General features: G+C 44.0%; 1 pseudogene; it reads right to left on the reverse strand.

The window, feature by feature from the left end:
- Nucleotides 1–295: 295 nt before the first annotated feature.
- Nucleotides 296–14891, reverse strand: LOC138602588 (Ig heavy chain V region 5A-like; annotated as a pseudogene).
- Nucleotides 14892–16081: the final 1190 nt, after the last annotated feature.

The raw sequence follows: 16081 nt of genomic DNA on the forward strand, positions 1-16081 counted from the left end.
GAAGTAGTTTTTGTACGACTCTCCTTTTATTGTCTCTCACTGCGTCTCTCTTGCACAGTAATACACAGCAGTGTCTTCAGATAGAGCTTACTGCTGGAGTCATCTCTGGAGATGGTGTATCTGCCCTGGACTGAACTCGAGTAACGAATTGGAGAACTAGATGTGCCTATGAGAGCGATCCACTCCAGTCCTTTTCCTGGAGCCTGTCTGACCAAGACCATAGTGGAGCTACTGAGTGTGAATCAAGGGGCTGAGGCACTGTGGGTTTTTTGTTGAGCTCTGCTGATGGTTTGTGTTATTGTGGCTCTCTGGCACAGTAATACACAGCAGTGTCTTCAGGCTGCACATTCTGTCCATTTAGAGTCGCTGTGTTTCTGGAAGAGTCTAAGTTGATACTGAACTTGTTCTTCAGTGAATCTTTGTTGAGTATGTTGTGTATCCCACACGTGCAGCTAGAATCCACTCCAGTCCTTTCCCTGCAGGCTGTCTGATCCAGGCTGTGTAGTAGTCCCTAACAGAATAAGAGACCTGACAGGTGATGGTCAGACGTTGACCTGGCTGCACAGCATAGAATTGCATTGCATAGAATCAAACATATGAAGCATCAGTGTTGGTTTAAGTGGAGCCAATAGTAGAGTCTGTTCACTGCTTTTATATATTAACTATTAATGGTTAAATGTATTGTGTTGACCACAGTTCAATATTGAAACATATTGTACATTATTTTATCTTTTTTTTTGATGGGGCCCAGCCGGACTCAGCCCTAACGAGCTAAGTGGAGCCGCCGCCTTGTGGGCCCACCACCTGCAAGGATAGGCATAGGGGTCGGGTGCATTGCAAACCGGGCAGCAGGCAACGTAGACTAGTCGTTGGCACGTGGAATGTCACCTCTCTGGTGGGGAAGGAACTGGAGCTGGTGTGGGAGGTGGAGCATTACCAACCAGAGATAGTTGGGCTCACCTTCACGCACAGCTCTGGCTCTGGAACCAAAATCCTGGAGAGGGGCTGGACTGTCGCCTTTTCCGGAGTTGCCCAGGATGAGAGGTGCGGCTGAGCCCCTCTGTGTTGGAGTTTTCCCCGGTGAATGAGGGGGTCGCCTCTCTGCGACTGCAAGTTGCGGAGAGGAAGGCTCTAACTGTTGTTTGTGCCTACGCACGAAACAGCAATTCAGAGTACGCGGCCTTCTTGGAGTCACTGGGTGGGGTCCTGGAAGGGGTCCCATCTGGGGACTCTATAGTTCTACAGGGGGACTTCAACGCTCATGTGGGCAATGATGGAGAAACCTGGAGGGGGGTGATTGGGAGGAACTGCCTGCCCGATCTGAACTTGGTGCTCAGAGTGGTGTCTTGTTATTGGACTTCTATGCTCTTCATAGATTGGCCATAAAAAACACTATGTTCGAACATAGGGCTGCTCATAAGTGTACCTGGTACCAGAGCACCCTAGGCCGTAGATCAATGATCGACTTTGTGGTCGTTTCATCAGACCTGCGGCTGCATGTTTTGGACACTCGGTCGCAGACAGGAGCAGAGCTGTCAACTGATCACCACCTGGTGGTGAGTTGGATCAGATGGCGAGGGAGGCTGCAGGACAGACCTGGTAAACCTAAACGTATGGTGAGGGTGATCTGGGAACGTCTGGCGGAGGCCCCTGTCCGCGAGGTCTTCAACTCCCACCTCCGAAAGAATTTCTCTTGCATCCCAGGTGAGGTTGGGGACAAGGAATCCGAATGGTCGGACTTGGTTAGCCCAGGGGTCTCCAGAGGCAGCAGAAAGGTACCGAGTGACTCAGAATGACTCAGGAAGGGGAAGCAGGGATTGGCTCAAGCTGTTTTCAGCAGGGGTGGAGAACTGCTGACACCGACTGAGGAAATTGTCAGGCGGTGGAAGGGACACTTTGAGGAAATCCTGATCCCAGCCAAAACGTCCTCTGATGAGGAGGCAGAGTCTGAAGGTCCAGGGGAAGCCTTATCTATATCCGTGGCAGAGGTTGCTGAGGTAGTCAAGAAGCTCCTCAGTGGCAAAGCGCCAGGTATAGAGGAGATTTACCCTGAGATGCTAAAGGCTCTGGACATTGTTGGGCTGTTGTGGCTGGCACGCCTCTTCAATGTCGCATGGAGGTCTGTGACAGTACCTGTGGAATGGCAGACCGGGATGGTGGTTCCCATCAAAAAGGGGGACTGCAGGGTGTGTCCCAACTATCGGGGTATAACACTACTCAGCCTCCCGGGGAAACTTTATTCCAGGGTGCCTGAAAGGAGGCTCCAGCCAATTGTCGAACCTCAGATACAGGAGGAACAATGCTGACTACGACCTGGCCGTGGAACAGTAGACCAGCTCTTTACTCTGGCAGGGCTGCTTTGGGGGGCATGGCAGTTTGCTCATCCAGTCTACATGTGGTTTGTGGACTTGGAGAAGGCCTATGATCGTGTCCCCCGGGTGGTCCTATGGGGGGTACTGCGGGAGTATGGGGTACCGGGGCCGTTGATACGAGCCATCCGGTCGCTGTATTACCAAAGTGAGAGCTGTGTCTGCATCCTTGGCACAAAGTCAAGTACGTTCCCGGTGCGTGTTGGCCTCCGCCAGGGTGGTCCCTTGTCACCGATGCTGTTTGTGATTTTCATGGACATGATCTCAAGGCGCAGCTGGGGGGAGGAGGGTTTACAGATTGGGGACCTCAGGATTTAATCTCTGCTTTTTGCCGATGATGTTGTCCTGTTGGCTTCATCGAGCTGGGACCTCCAGCAGGCATTGGGGCGGTTTGTAGCCGAGTGTGACACGGTTGGGATGAGAGTCAGCACCTCCAAGTCTGAGGCCATGGTTCTCTGTCGGAAAACGATGGATTGCCACCTCCGGGTAGGGAGCGAGTCTTTGCCTCAAGTGTAGGAGTTTAAGTATCTTGGGGTCTTGTTCACAAGTGAGGGTAAAATGGATCGTAAGATTGACAGGGGGATAGGTGCAGCATCAGCACTAATGCGGGCGTTGTACCGGACAGTTGTGGTGAAGAGGGAGCTGAGCCTGAGGGAAAAGCTTTCGATTTACCAGTCGATCTATGTTCCAACCCTTACCCATGGTCACCAGCTGTGGGTAGTGACTGAAAGAATGAGACTGCGGATACAAGCGGCCAAAATGAGTTTCCTTCAGAGGGTGTCTGGGCTCAGCCTTAGAGATAGCGTATGAAGCTCGGAGATCCGGGGGGAGCTCGGAGTAGAGCCGCTTCTCCTTCGCGTCGAAAGGAGCCAGTTGAGGTGGTTCAGGCATCTGGTTAGGATGCCTCCTGGGCCCCTTCCTTTGGAGGTTTTCCAGGCACGTACAACTGGGAGGAGACCCCGGGGTAGACCCAGAGTTCGCTGGAGGGAGGTCGCCAGGGTCACCGTGCTGAGCCTGCTACCCTCGTGACCTAGCCTGGACAAGTGAAAGATCATGTATGGATGGATGGATGGATATTTTGTTTATTATTTTAAAAATCTTTCTGAAGTAAAATATAGAATATGAAGCATGTTAAAATGCAATATATTAAAAAATATGTATTTTTTGAAAAATAAGCCTTCATGCTTTTGCTCCAGCTTAAAAGATGAGTCATGTAGGATTTTGTACAGCTGCTCAGCCTCCTCCAGTCACTGTGTGAGTGTGTGTCTCCAGCACAATAATAAATAGCCGAATCTTCAGTCTTCAGAATGTTCATCTGCAGATACACCTGCTGTCTGCTGTTGTCTCTGGAGATGGTGAACCGGCCTTGAAATGTTTGAGAGTAGTAGATGCTGGCAGTTTGAATTTGAGCGATCCACTCCAGTCCTTTTCCAGGAACCTGTCTGATCCAGTTCAAAAACAAGCTGCTGAATGTGAATCCAGAGCCTGTACAGGTCAGTCTGTGGGATTCTCCAGGACGTTTAACCACTGGTTCAGATTGTGTCAGAGTCTGACCATCAACACCTGGAGAGAGGATAAAAACATCAAGTGAAATCAGCTGCTGACAGATATATACGCTATGTAACATGAATATAGTGATGATCTTCACCTGCCCAGCAGACAGTTAACAGCAGCAGTCCTGTCCTGTAGTCCATCATGTTAAACTGTGTGTCCACTGTTCTCTGTCCTCCTCTCTGCAGTCACATAAGTAGAGGAGGAAGACATCACAGTTTGCATTGACTCCTCCTCAGGGAGGAATATCATTTGACTTTTATCTCTGTTATTTTCAGTTCATCAGACTGAAGCAGTAAGTTCTTCTCTTGTTTGACACCAGAAGATCTGCTCCCATATAAACCTCTATCAGGTGTTAACTGCCCGTGATGTTCTTTCATTATAGATCTCACTGTCGACATGTGTGGGAGGTTTTGTCTCCTTTGTTTCTGGGTATCTGCCCAGAGTTTAGATTGGTATTGAAAGCTTCATTTGTTGTAGTTTGAATAATAAAGGTGACTTCTGGTTCAGTTTCCAATGCTCACATGATTCTGATAATGATCAGTTCTATTGATGGAAACAGAAGAGTTCTTTCATGAAGTCTCAAGTTTTTCTTTCTGCTGTAACAGTGAACTGATGTTGACATCATTGTTGGTCTGAGGGCTCCTCCTGTTGTTCACATTGTAAACTGTGTGTTTACATCAGTGATGCTTGGGGCTGTATTGTAGCCAAAGTCGATGGACAATGTTACCCAGATGTTGACTTATTAATGTTAAGATGTCAGCCATACTTTCAGGCTCATATTGTTTCTGCAGTTTACTTTTCCCCTCAGCTGCAAATAATAAAAAAACACTGCAGAACTATTTCTTCATGCACACGTGTATTGGTGTTTATCTAAATAGTATCTGTATTTTTTCATTTTAATTCATGATATTCTGTGTGTGTTTCATGTGTGTGAAGTAGAGGTGCTACATATTCACATGATCGAGTTGTGAAATTACAAAAAAAATGGTCGTGCCAAATAAACAGAAATCAATATAACAAAACTAGGCCGGACTAAAAAGTCTAACTCAAACAAACAAAAAGACCTAACTGTGTTCTCTAAAAAAGAGCTCCACCAGAACAAATACAGAGGTGGCACCAACCAATAAACCGAGTGTTTCTAGACAAACAAACAAACTGTGTGTGCAAAATGTACACAGTACCCCAAACTCACCTATGTCACAAACCTCCCACCACACACCTTTTCAACATCAGTTTCTTTAATAGAGCAGCTGCAGCTCCAGCAGGCAGCACAGACAACAATCGAAAAGAGTGAACTGCGCTTGGTTTCTACTTATCTCGTTAGCCCATGATACTGATGGCTAGCTGTGGTGTGAGGGAGCCAATGAGCAGCCTGCACAGGTGAAGCTCAATCAGGTGGTTATCACCTGGGGGAAAGTGGAGAGAAAAAAAAGAGAGGAGAGCAGGAAGGAAAAACACCTAGACTGGCCCTGCCCTTCTCTCACACGTAACAGTGCACTTAGTGTAACCGAGCTCGTTGAAGTGTGTGTGTGGTAGCTGAACTTGTTCTTCAGAGCATTATTCAAAGAATAACCAGAGACCTGACAGGTGATGGTCAAAGACTGTCCAGGCTGCACAACCATTGAGTCTGGCTGGATGAGGTCGATACTGTTCACACCTGTGGAAACACAAACCAACATGATCTCCATCATTCATCTGATTATTCCCTGTTTCTAATGTGTTTATTAGTTTAAAGCTGCTCACAGGATCCAGCTGTCAGCAGCAGCTTGTTGAGATGGTGATCAACAACGATGTCCACACATGAACCTGCATTAACTGTTGAGCCAGCAACTTCAATGTTGTGTTTGTGTTGTGGTGGAGCGGGTTCACAGAGGAGGATGAAAGTCTGTTTCAGTCCAGGGTTTGTGTGTCGGTTATTTAAGAACAATGAGATAAGCAGATATGTACGGTGGCCGGCAAGGGCAAACGCGCTGCAACAGCCCAAACAATTTCAATTAGAAGAAACGAGCTGCAAATTCAGAAACGATGTAAATTCAAAAACACAAGCAAAAGTCCAAAACAAAAGCAAACAAGAAGGCAGCTTCGTGACACAGAAGACAGCCTAAGTGGGGGTTCAGATGGGAAATCTCACTGGTGCCGAACTCTGCAAGAAAACCACCACGCTACTGTCTTCCCTGTTCTCAAACTGAGCAGTGTTGGTCTCTGGCCATATGGTAGCGGCCCGGCCGTGACTTCTGCTGCGGACGAGATAACCCCAAACACCCAAACTACCTTTTGCTAGTTGAGTTAACACGGACACTTAACTGTACTCGGAGCCCGATACCGGACAGAGTAATCATAAAGAACCACTAGCTGCACGGCTAACAGAAGCTACAATTAGCAGCGGTTAATTTAGTAAAGCTATCAGTTGATCGGGAGCCGTGTCTCAACAAAAGTGTGTGATTTCTTTGCTCATATTTTAAAGTTGTCAGTAGTACATGACCAACAGAGACACTCCGCTCCAGCAGCGTCTAAAATGAGAAAGTCTGAGAGGTAATAAATTCAGTCTCGTCTCCCTCTCTCTCCAGTTAATACTAACCTGTCACACAGAGCGCCCCCTACAGGCCTGGAGCTCTTCCATTGTGTTGGCTGTATTTGCAGCGTTTTTCTTTTGCATGTGTTTTCTGGGTTTGTGTGTTTTTGACTTTGCATCGTTTCTGTATTTGCAGCGTGTTTGATGTTAATGTATTTGTTTTGGCTTTTTGCAGCAGTTTTTTCATTTGCAGCGCGTTTCCGTCGTTGAATTTGTTTTAGACTTTTGCTTGTGTTTTTGAATTTACATCGTTTCTGAATTTGCAGCTCATTTCTTCTAAACAAAATTGTTTGGGCTGTTGCAGCACGTTTGCCCTTGCTGGCCACCGTAGACATGAGTGTCTCATTACAGTAACAGAGCAGAGAGAGACTGGACACTGACTGCCATCTAGTGTTTCTATAAAGAGAACTGCATTATTATTTTCACTCTCATACTGAGACTGATTTTAGACGCCAAATAATATAAACATTAATGCAACAATAATGTAAACATGTAGTATTTATTTAATTTATATCTAGACAATTATTTTAGCAGATGGATTTTCTGTTATTGTCTGTTACATGAGTAAGTGATCATTACTGTAAGACAGCCTTTGAGCTCTATGGTTATTGTTGATCGATCAGTGCAGTAAAGATGAGTCCTGAAGGATTTTGTACAGCTGCTCAGCCTCCTCCAGTCACTGTGTGTCTCTGGCACAGTAATACACAGCAGTGTCTTCAGTCTTCAGACTGTTCATCTGCAGATACAGCTGCTGTCTGCTGTTGTCTCTGGAGATGGTGAACCGGCCTTGAACTGACTGAGAGTAGAATTTGGTGCTGCCACCACCATCACTGATGTAAGCGATCCACTCCAGTCCTTTTCCAGGAGCCAGTCTGACCCAGGCCATGCCGTAGCTGCTGAATGAGAATCCAGAGCCTGTACAGGTCAGACTGTGGGATTCTTCAGGACGTTTAACCACTGGTTCAGATTGTGTCAGAGTCTGAGCATCAACACCTGGAGAGAGGATAAAAACATCAAGTGAAATCAGCTGCTGACAGATATATACGCTATGTAACATGAATATAGTGATGATCTTCACCTGCCCAGCAGACAGTTAACAGCAGCAGTCCTGTCCTGTAGTCCATCATGTTAAACTGTGTGTCCACTGTTCTCTGTCCTCCTCTCTGCAGTCACATAAGTAGAGGAGGAAGACATCACAGTTTGCATTGACTCCTCCTCACAGGAGGGTGACAACTATTTGACTAAGATACCTCTCGTTCCTTCTTTCACTGTATTAAATTCACTAACTTGAACTTAAGTCCATCAACATCAACACAGAAGGCAAATAACACACACTCACACACCAGACTGAAGCAGTAAGTTCTTCTCTTGTTTGACACCAGAAGATCTGCTCCAACATAAAAACAGAAACAGAAGAAGTGTAAAGTTTTTCTTTCTGCTATAATAGTAACCTGATGTTGAAACCATTGGTGGTCTGAGGGCTCCTCCTCTGGTGTAAACTGTGTTTGCATCAATTATACATGGGGCTCAAATGTAGTCAAAGCTGATGGACAATGTTTCACACATGTTGAGTTGTTAATGTTCAGATGTCAGAAATATTTTCAGCTTGATCTCGTTGCTGCTGCAGAGTTGATACGTGACTAAAGTTCCAAGATCACGCAGCCAAGGGTCATTTCATTGTAGTATAATTCGGTTGATTAATTATTTAATTATTAATTAGTCGTAGAATGCCTGCACTCTATTTTGACTATTGGAAATTAAAGTTTAACTTTAATTAAAAGATTTAACCTACTGTAGGTATTTATTGTGGCACCACCCTATTTTGATAAAACAGGGAAAGCTTATAATTAGTTACCTAATTATTTTATTCAATCTCATAATCTGAAGGTTGCTACAGTCTAGAATTGACTTTGTTTCACGGTGTATAGAGGCTTAGTACTTTACACATGCAAAGCACGTAATCAGTTCTAAATTAAGAATTAACTCAACTACTAAATACACATGAGATAAAGAAATATGGTGATGAGCATGAAAATGATTAATAATAGGATGAATATGATGGAAAACTTGGCTTCAAATGAAACCTGTTAAGGGAGCACGGTGCAGCCGCACGGCCGGTTCGGTCTCTCTAGATGACAATGTGCAGGTCACTCCGTGTTGTGACTGGTACTGGATGGAGGCTGCGTGCGTCTTTTGGGCTCTGGGTTCGAGGCTTGTCAGAGCGCAAGGATTGGAGCAAAAAGAGAGCTGTGGTCTTCAGTTCTTGGAACACAGGGCTAGAACAGCTTAAAGTTTACTTGGAGCAATGTCTACTCGCGAGGTCTTCAGCGCGGCAAGGCGCACGCAGGCTCCGGGCCTTCACGCGGGGCAAAACTTAAAAGATAAAGAAAGGGTTAAAAGACCGGGGGCAGGGTGTAGCGCTCGTCAGCTGTCAGGTCAAAGAGGATGCAGGAACGCGAAGGGTTAAAGAGTGGAAAAGGGGAAGAGAGTAAGAGAGCGATCTTGGGGTGTCGTCTCTTATTTCAAGGGTCTCTTCTCCCGAGGGCGGTGTCCTGAGCGAAACGGTGCGAAGTTAACCACTCCTTTGTCCAAAACTTTCTTATCAAATAAACTATTTCTACCTAAATTTAAGTAGTTAATCTCATCTATATAACCCCCCCCCCCCTGGACTCTCAGCTGCGTGTAGACTCCAAACATTGTTGGGTTATGAGACACAGAATGAAATGAAACAAACAGTTCATGAAAGTAAGTTAATTCAGTAATAAACATATCATGGTGAACACACAGTTATATGTGAATGTATATGTGTGTTTACAGACTATTAAACCAAATAAAAGAGCCACAGTGATGAATCAACCTTTTCTCTGTCCTAAGTTAGCTCTGTTTCACCCCTCCCTTCTCCTCTCTGTGTGAGGGAGAGGGGGGAAAGCAGATATGTGACCCACAAAGTCTTTCAGTCTGGCATCTGAAGTGTGACTCGTCCCTGTTGTCCACAGTCCTTGGATCAAAGCATTTAGTTACTGATCCTCAACATACAATTCTAAATGCACATTTTTAAACAACGACAATCATTGCAGTTTATTGGAAGGTGTCCCAAGGTTTACATCCTGACTCTGTGGAATACTGAAACAAATGAGGGAGAGGGTTGTAAACCCCCCCTCTGAGTCCATTAGTGTCCTCTTGATTAATAGCAGAGCTTGTGGTCTAGCTCTCTTCCTGCTGGGGTCAAATGACCAGGTCAGGCCTGGATCAGGCCTATCCTGATGCCACGCTACAGTGTATACACCAATCAGCCATAACATTATGACCACTGACAGGTGAAGTGAATAACATTGATGATCTTGTTACAATGGCCCCACGTCAGTGGCTGGGATATGTTAGGCAGCAAGGGAACATTTTGTCCTCGAACTTTGTGTGTTGAAAGCAGGAAAAAAATTGGTCAAGTGTAAGAATGTGAGCGACTTTGATAAGAGCCAAGTTGTGATGCCTGGATGACTGGGTCAGAGCATCTCCAGAACTGCAGCTCTTGTGGGGTGTTCCCGGTCTGCAGCGGTCAGTACCGACCAAAAGTGGTCCAAGGAAGGAAAACAGGTGAACTGCTGACAGGGTCATGGGCAGCCGAGGTTCATTGATGCTCGTGTGGAGTGAAGGCTGGACCATGTGGTCCGATCCAACAGAAGAGCTACTGTAGCTGAAAGAGCTGAAAGAGTTGATGCTGGTTCTGATAGACAGGTGTCAGAACACACAGAGCATCACATTGTTGTGTATGGGGCTGCTTAGCCGCAGACCGATCAGCTGTTTTTTTTATCAATGAACTTCAACTCTGCGATCATTATTACATTTTTATTTGTTATATTTTACATTTAGTCTAATATAAGTTGTAGAGGCCTTTTTACAAAGTGATGCTGAGACAACTGAAAGTTGATGGTTGTAAATAGAGGAAGTAGTTTTTGTACGACTCTCCTGTTATTGTCTCTCACTGTGTGTCTCTGGCACAGTAATACACAGCAGTGTCTTCAGTCTTCAGACTGTTCATCTGCAGATACACCTGCTGTCTGCTGTTGTCTCTGGAGATGGTGAACCGGCCTTGAACTGACTGAGAGTAGTATTTGGTGCTACTGTCACCGCTGATCCAAGCGATCCACTCCAGTCCTTTTCCAGGAGCCTGTCTGATCCAAGCCATCCAGGAGTCACTGAATGTGAATCCAGAGGCTGTACAGGTCAGTCTGTGGGATTCTTCAGGACGTTTAACCACTGGTTCAGATTGTGTCAGAGTCTGAGCATCAACACCTGGAGAGAGGATAAAAGTGAAATCAGCTGCTGACAGATATATACGCTATGTAACATGAATATAGTGATGATCTTCACCTGCCCAGCAGACAGTTAACAGCAGCAGTCCTGTCCTGTAGTCCATCATGTTAAACTGTGTGTCCACTGTTCTCTGTCCTCCTCTCTGCAGTCACATAAGTAGAGGAGGAAGACATCACAGTTTGCATTGACTCCTCCTCACAGAGAGAAACTGGGCCACTTTAATTTACCTCACCTCTCGTGTGTTAAAGTTTGCTCACATTTGTATGAAGAGACAAAAAGACTGATCATTGTTTTTGGCACCTCATCAGAGGAAACTTGGCCTCTTCAAAGATCCAGTAGAAGTCGGGTACAAAGAGAAGCTGATGTTGATTCTTCAGAGTCTTCACACTGCATTTCCATCAGTTCTAATTGCAGACTCTCATCCACTTCTTCTGCATCCATCAAGAAGGAGGTAGAGAACAGCTGGATGTCTTTGTCAATAGCAGAAAAATGATCCCAGACACATATTTCCCTTTCTTAGCAGAGAAGTTGGCCTTTGGAAAAGCAGATTTAATTTCACACAGCGTGGGGAAGTGTGCAGCATTGAAGTTGCCTCATTGTGTCTCAAAGAGACGGAGCTTCACACAGAAGGCTTTCATGTGTGTGTAAAGCTGTGGCACAAACTGCTCTTTGGACATTGGAAGATTAGGTCCCCGTATTCAGCATCGATTTCAGGAGAGCCTGAAATTCTCTGTGATAGAGCCCACGAGCTCGAAATATGTTGACAGTTTTCACAACAGTGTTCATCACGTCACCAAGCTGGACCTTCTTGGCACAGAGTTATTGTCAAACGTTCTCGTCGATTCCTGCAAACAAAAAAGAACAAAGTGGCCTCTGTGCTCTCATCACATGCAATCAAGTAGAAATCAAAAGCACGAGCTTCATCTGACACTTGATGCTTTAAGTCAGCTGACAAGTCTTGGATTCGCTGGGCGACTGTGTTTCTGGACGTGCTGACGTTGAATTCCTGCATTTTCTCTGGTCACATTATTCCTGCCACTTTAGTGAGGCACTGTTTCATGAAGTCACCCTCTGAGGAAGGTTTCCCGTGTCGGGCAATGAGTTGAGCCACCTCGTATCTGGTGACTGTGGCATCTTCTTGTGTTTTGTTAGGATGGAAAAAATACTGTTGTTGAGCTAACAGGCTAGCTGCCATTTGCTTAACTTTCTGTTGTGGCTCGGCACCAGTGTAGGACGTGTCGGACTGATGCTTGGTTTCATCGTGTCGTTGAACATTGTAGTCTTTCATCACTGCAGCAGTTTCAATGCAAATCCAACAGACACACTTCCCCTTGACTTCCATGAAGAAATATTCATTTTCCCACCGTGTCTGAAACTTTCTGCACTCACTTGCTAATTTGTGTTTCTTTGGTTTTCATGTTTAATCACCCGTGGCAAAATCTTCTCTGAGTGATTGCACCTGTTTTGTGAGGACGGAGAAGCTGCCTTGTTCAAGACAGCAGCGCCGCCTAGTGTCAAAACTAAGAAGTACAATACAGTCAAGCACAAGCTTTATTTTCTCATGCGGGCCATATTCCATTCTGTGTTTAGGAATTGCTGCAAATTAGAAATGGACCAAAGGCCGCTGTTGGCCCACAGGCCGCAGTTTGCCCACGGGCCGTATCTCACTTCCTCTACTATCCCTTCACACATTGGCAATTAAAAAAAAAAGATATTTGATTGATGAATATAAATAAAATCTTACATATAGCCACTTTAAAGTTTTGCCAAAGTTTTTCCAACAAATCAAACCTTCAGAGTTTTTCTTTCTGTTGTTTATTTTCTCACTGAGTTCTCATCAGTTTTATTTCTCAGAACATCATTAGGAAAAAAACAGCAGGAATAAATGTGTAGAAAACATTTGTGGATATTAATGAAGCTTTAACAACAAAGTGAGGAAACGTGTGTAAGCCCTCAGAACATAGATGCCATTTAACCCCATGTTATTTAGTCAAAGACAGAAATTCCATCTTTAATGTTTCATTTGTTTCATGGAAACCTTTTTGAGACAGAGTTGTGAAGAGAAATAATGTCACTATTTCACATGTTGACACTTCACTGTATATTAAATATCTTTTTATACATTATAATCTTTGACTTTTCCTGTTTCTAAATATGTCTGTTCTGTTCTTAACAGTGAACTGTTGTTATAATCATTAGTGGTCTGAGGGCTCCTCCTCTGGTGGCTTCATGTTACAAGTGTTCAGGCACTGAGGGGTTTTTGTTCAGCTCTGCTGATGGTTTGTGTTATTGTGGCTCTCTGGCACAGTAATACACAGCAGTGTCTTCAGTCTTCAGACGGTTCATCTGCAGATACACCTGCTGTCTGCTGTTGTCTCTGGAGATGGTGAACCGGCCTTGAACCGACTGAGAGTAGTGTTTGTAGCTACTAGCACTGCTGATGTAAGCGATCCACTCCAGTCCTTTTCCAGGAGCCTGTCTGACCCAATGCATCGGATAGTCACTGAATGTGAATCCAGAGCCTGTACAGGTCAGTCTGTGGGATTCTCCAGGACGTTTAACCACTGGTTCAGATTGTGTCAGAGTCTGAGCATCAACACCTGGAGAGAGGATAAAAACATCAAGTGAAATCAGCTGCTGACAGATATATACGCTATGTAACATGAATATAGTGATGATCTTCACCTGCCCAGCAGACAGTTAACAGCAGCAGTCCTGTCCTGTAGTCCATCATGTTAAACTGTGTGTCCACTGTTCTCTGTCCTCCTCTCTGCAGTCACATAAGTAGAGGAGGAAGACATCACAGTTTGCATTGACTCCTCCTCACAGGAGGGTGACAACTATTTGACTAAGATACCACTTGTTCCTTCTTTTACTGTTTTAAATTCACTAACTTGAACTTAAGTCCATCAACATCAACACAGAAGGCAAATAACACACACTCACACACCAGACTGAAGCAGCAAGTTCTTCTCTTGTTTGACACCAGAAGATCTGCTCCAACATAAAAACAGAAACAGAAGAAGTGTAAAGTTTTTCTTTCTGCTATAATAGTAACCTGATGTTGAAACCATTGGTGGTCTGAGGGCTCCTCCTCTGGTGTAAACTGTGTTTGCATCAATTATACATGGGGCTCAAATGTAGTCAAAGCTGATGGACAATGTTTCACACATGTTGAGTTGTTAATGTTCAGTTGTCAGAAATATTTTCAGCTCGATCTCGTTGCTGCTGTTTACATTCCCCTAGAAGACATTTTAAGAAATGCACTACAGAATTATTTATCCTCTCTGTGTAAAGGTGTCTGTGAATATGAGTAACCTTATATATAGTTTTATTTTTATTTATGTTATTCTAACTTTAAATAGTTATATTTATGTTCTATGTGTGTGGAGCAGGAAGAGGCAACATCTTCACATGAATGAGAAACTGTGACATCACAAATAAATGAAAATGATTGAATTGTATTTACCATTCAGACACATGAGATGAAATAAGACTCTGTTATTCAATCAACTCTATCATTTCCAGCTCTGACAGTTTATCACGACTGTTATTACAAAAAAGAAGAGCTACTGGAGTAAATGAATGTTCCCAGTGATGGTTGTAAACAGAGGAAGTGATTTTTGTACGACTCTCCTGTTATTGTCTCTCACTGTGGCTCTCTGGCACAGTAATACACAGCAGTGTCTTCAGGCTGCACATTCTGTCCGTTTAGAGTCGCTGTGTTGCTGGAAGAGTCTAAGTCGATACTGAACTTGTTCTTCAGTGAATCTTTGTAGTCTGTTGTTGATCCAACTCTCATTCCAATCCACTCCAGTCCTTTCCCTTCAGGCTGTCTGATCCAGGCTGTGTAGTAGCTGCCAACAGAATAAGAGACCTGACAGGTGATGGTCAGACGTTGACCTGGCTGCACAGTCACAGAGGCTGGCTGTGTCAACTGTTCACACTTCACACCTGTTAAAATAAAGAACATGTTTTGTAAGAAATGATCAAGTTAAAGTGCAAAAGAAGAACTGTTGACTTTGACAAATCCAGAGAGACTCACATCCAGCTGCCAACAGCAGCAGCAGAGCTACAGAAAACATGCTTTATGTTAAAGTGACGTGCTGTGAACTCCACTGACAGCCTGATGTGAAGCTTTTATAGCCGAGTAACAAGGAAGCTCACTGAGTTTGCATAGAGTCAAACATATGAAGCATCAGTGTTGGTTTAAGTGGAGCCAATAGAAGAGTCTGTTCACTGCTTTTATATCTGCAGACTGGAAACATAATAATAATGTAATTTATTTTCATATTGAGAACAACAATAAGGATAATTATTCCTCTTATGAATATTAACATTAACATTCAGGGATAATAGAAAATGTATTCATTAAAATCAGCATTGCTATAATGAAGATGAGCACTAATGGAGTCTAAAGGAGCAGCTGTCTATCTGTTACTTTATGAGCCACATTTACAGTAAGTTTAATAATAAGTTTACAAATGATTAAAATCCACTTTAAATATTACTTCAGCAGTTTTCCTGACAGAATTTATCACCGGTCGCCTGCTACATTAAATTTATGATTGACTTTGAACATTTATAAACAGCTTTGTTTCTAATTGTAGCATTTATGAATGAATGTATTTTCTCACTAACTCTACTCATTTGCTGCTAACAGAAATACAGTGACGTCAGTCAGCATCATGTAAATAGTAGTCATATTTAATAGCGCTGCTTTGCAGGTTTGCATACAGACTCTTAAAGGTGTCAGTGTTATCACAGTTTAAAGACACAGAAATACAAGAAACTTCAAGCAGGCCAGAGGATCTGAGACCAGATGCAAATGTTGTGCGCACAATGCGATCATCTTCTCAGAGATGTATTAACTTGCTGCCCTGTGTGTGTCTTGTGTTTGAACTCTTGTGGAAATAATCTTTTATTATCTTGTGTGAACAAGATAAAAAAAATATTACAAAATATAATTTCAGCAACCAAACTGTTGTTTTGTGTTCGGCCTGTTCGAGCCAGTGATCTTTATTGTGTTTCTTAGAAACATTTTAGGAGCAGTTTGAAGGATTCTATATTTTGTTTGTTATTTAAATAATGTTTATAATGTAAAATAAAGAATATGAAACAGGATTTTGTACAGCTGCTCAGCCTCCTCCGGTCACTGTGGGTCTCGAGCACAATAATAAACAGCAGAATCTTCAGTCTTCAGACTGTTCATCTGCAGATACACCTGCTGTCTGCTGTCGTCTCTGGAGACGGTGAACCGGCCTCGAACTGACTG

The sequence above is a fragment of the Semicossyphus pulcher genome, unplaced genomic scaffold (genome assembly GCF_022749685.1).
Source record: "Semicossyphus pulcher isolate SPU_LCO1_2020_fin unplaced genomic scaffold, fSemPul1.0.p SCAF_23, whole genome shotgun sequence".
Lineage (NCBI taxonomy): Eukaryota > Metazoa > Chordata > Actinopteri > Labriformes > Labridae > Semicossyphus > Semicossyphus pulcher.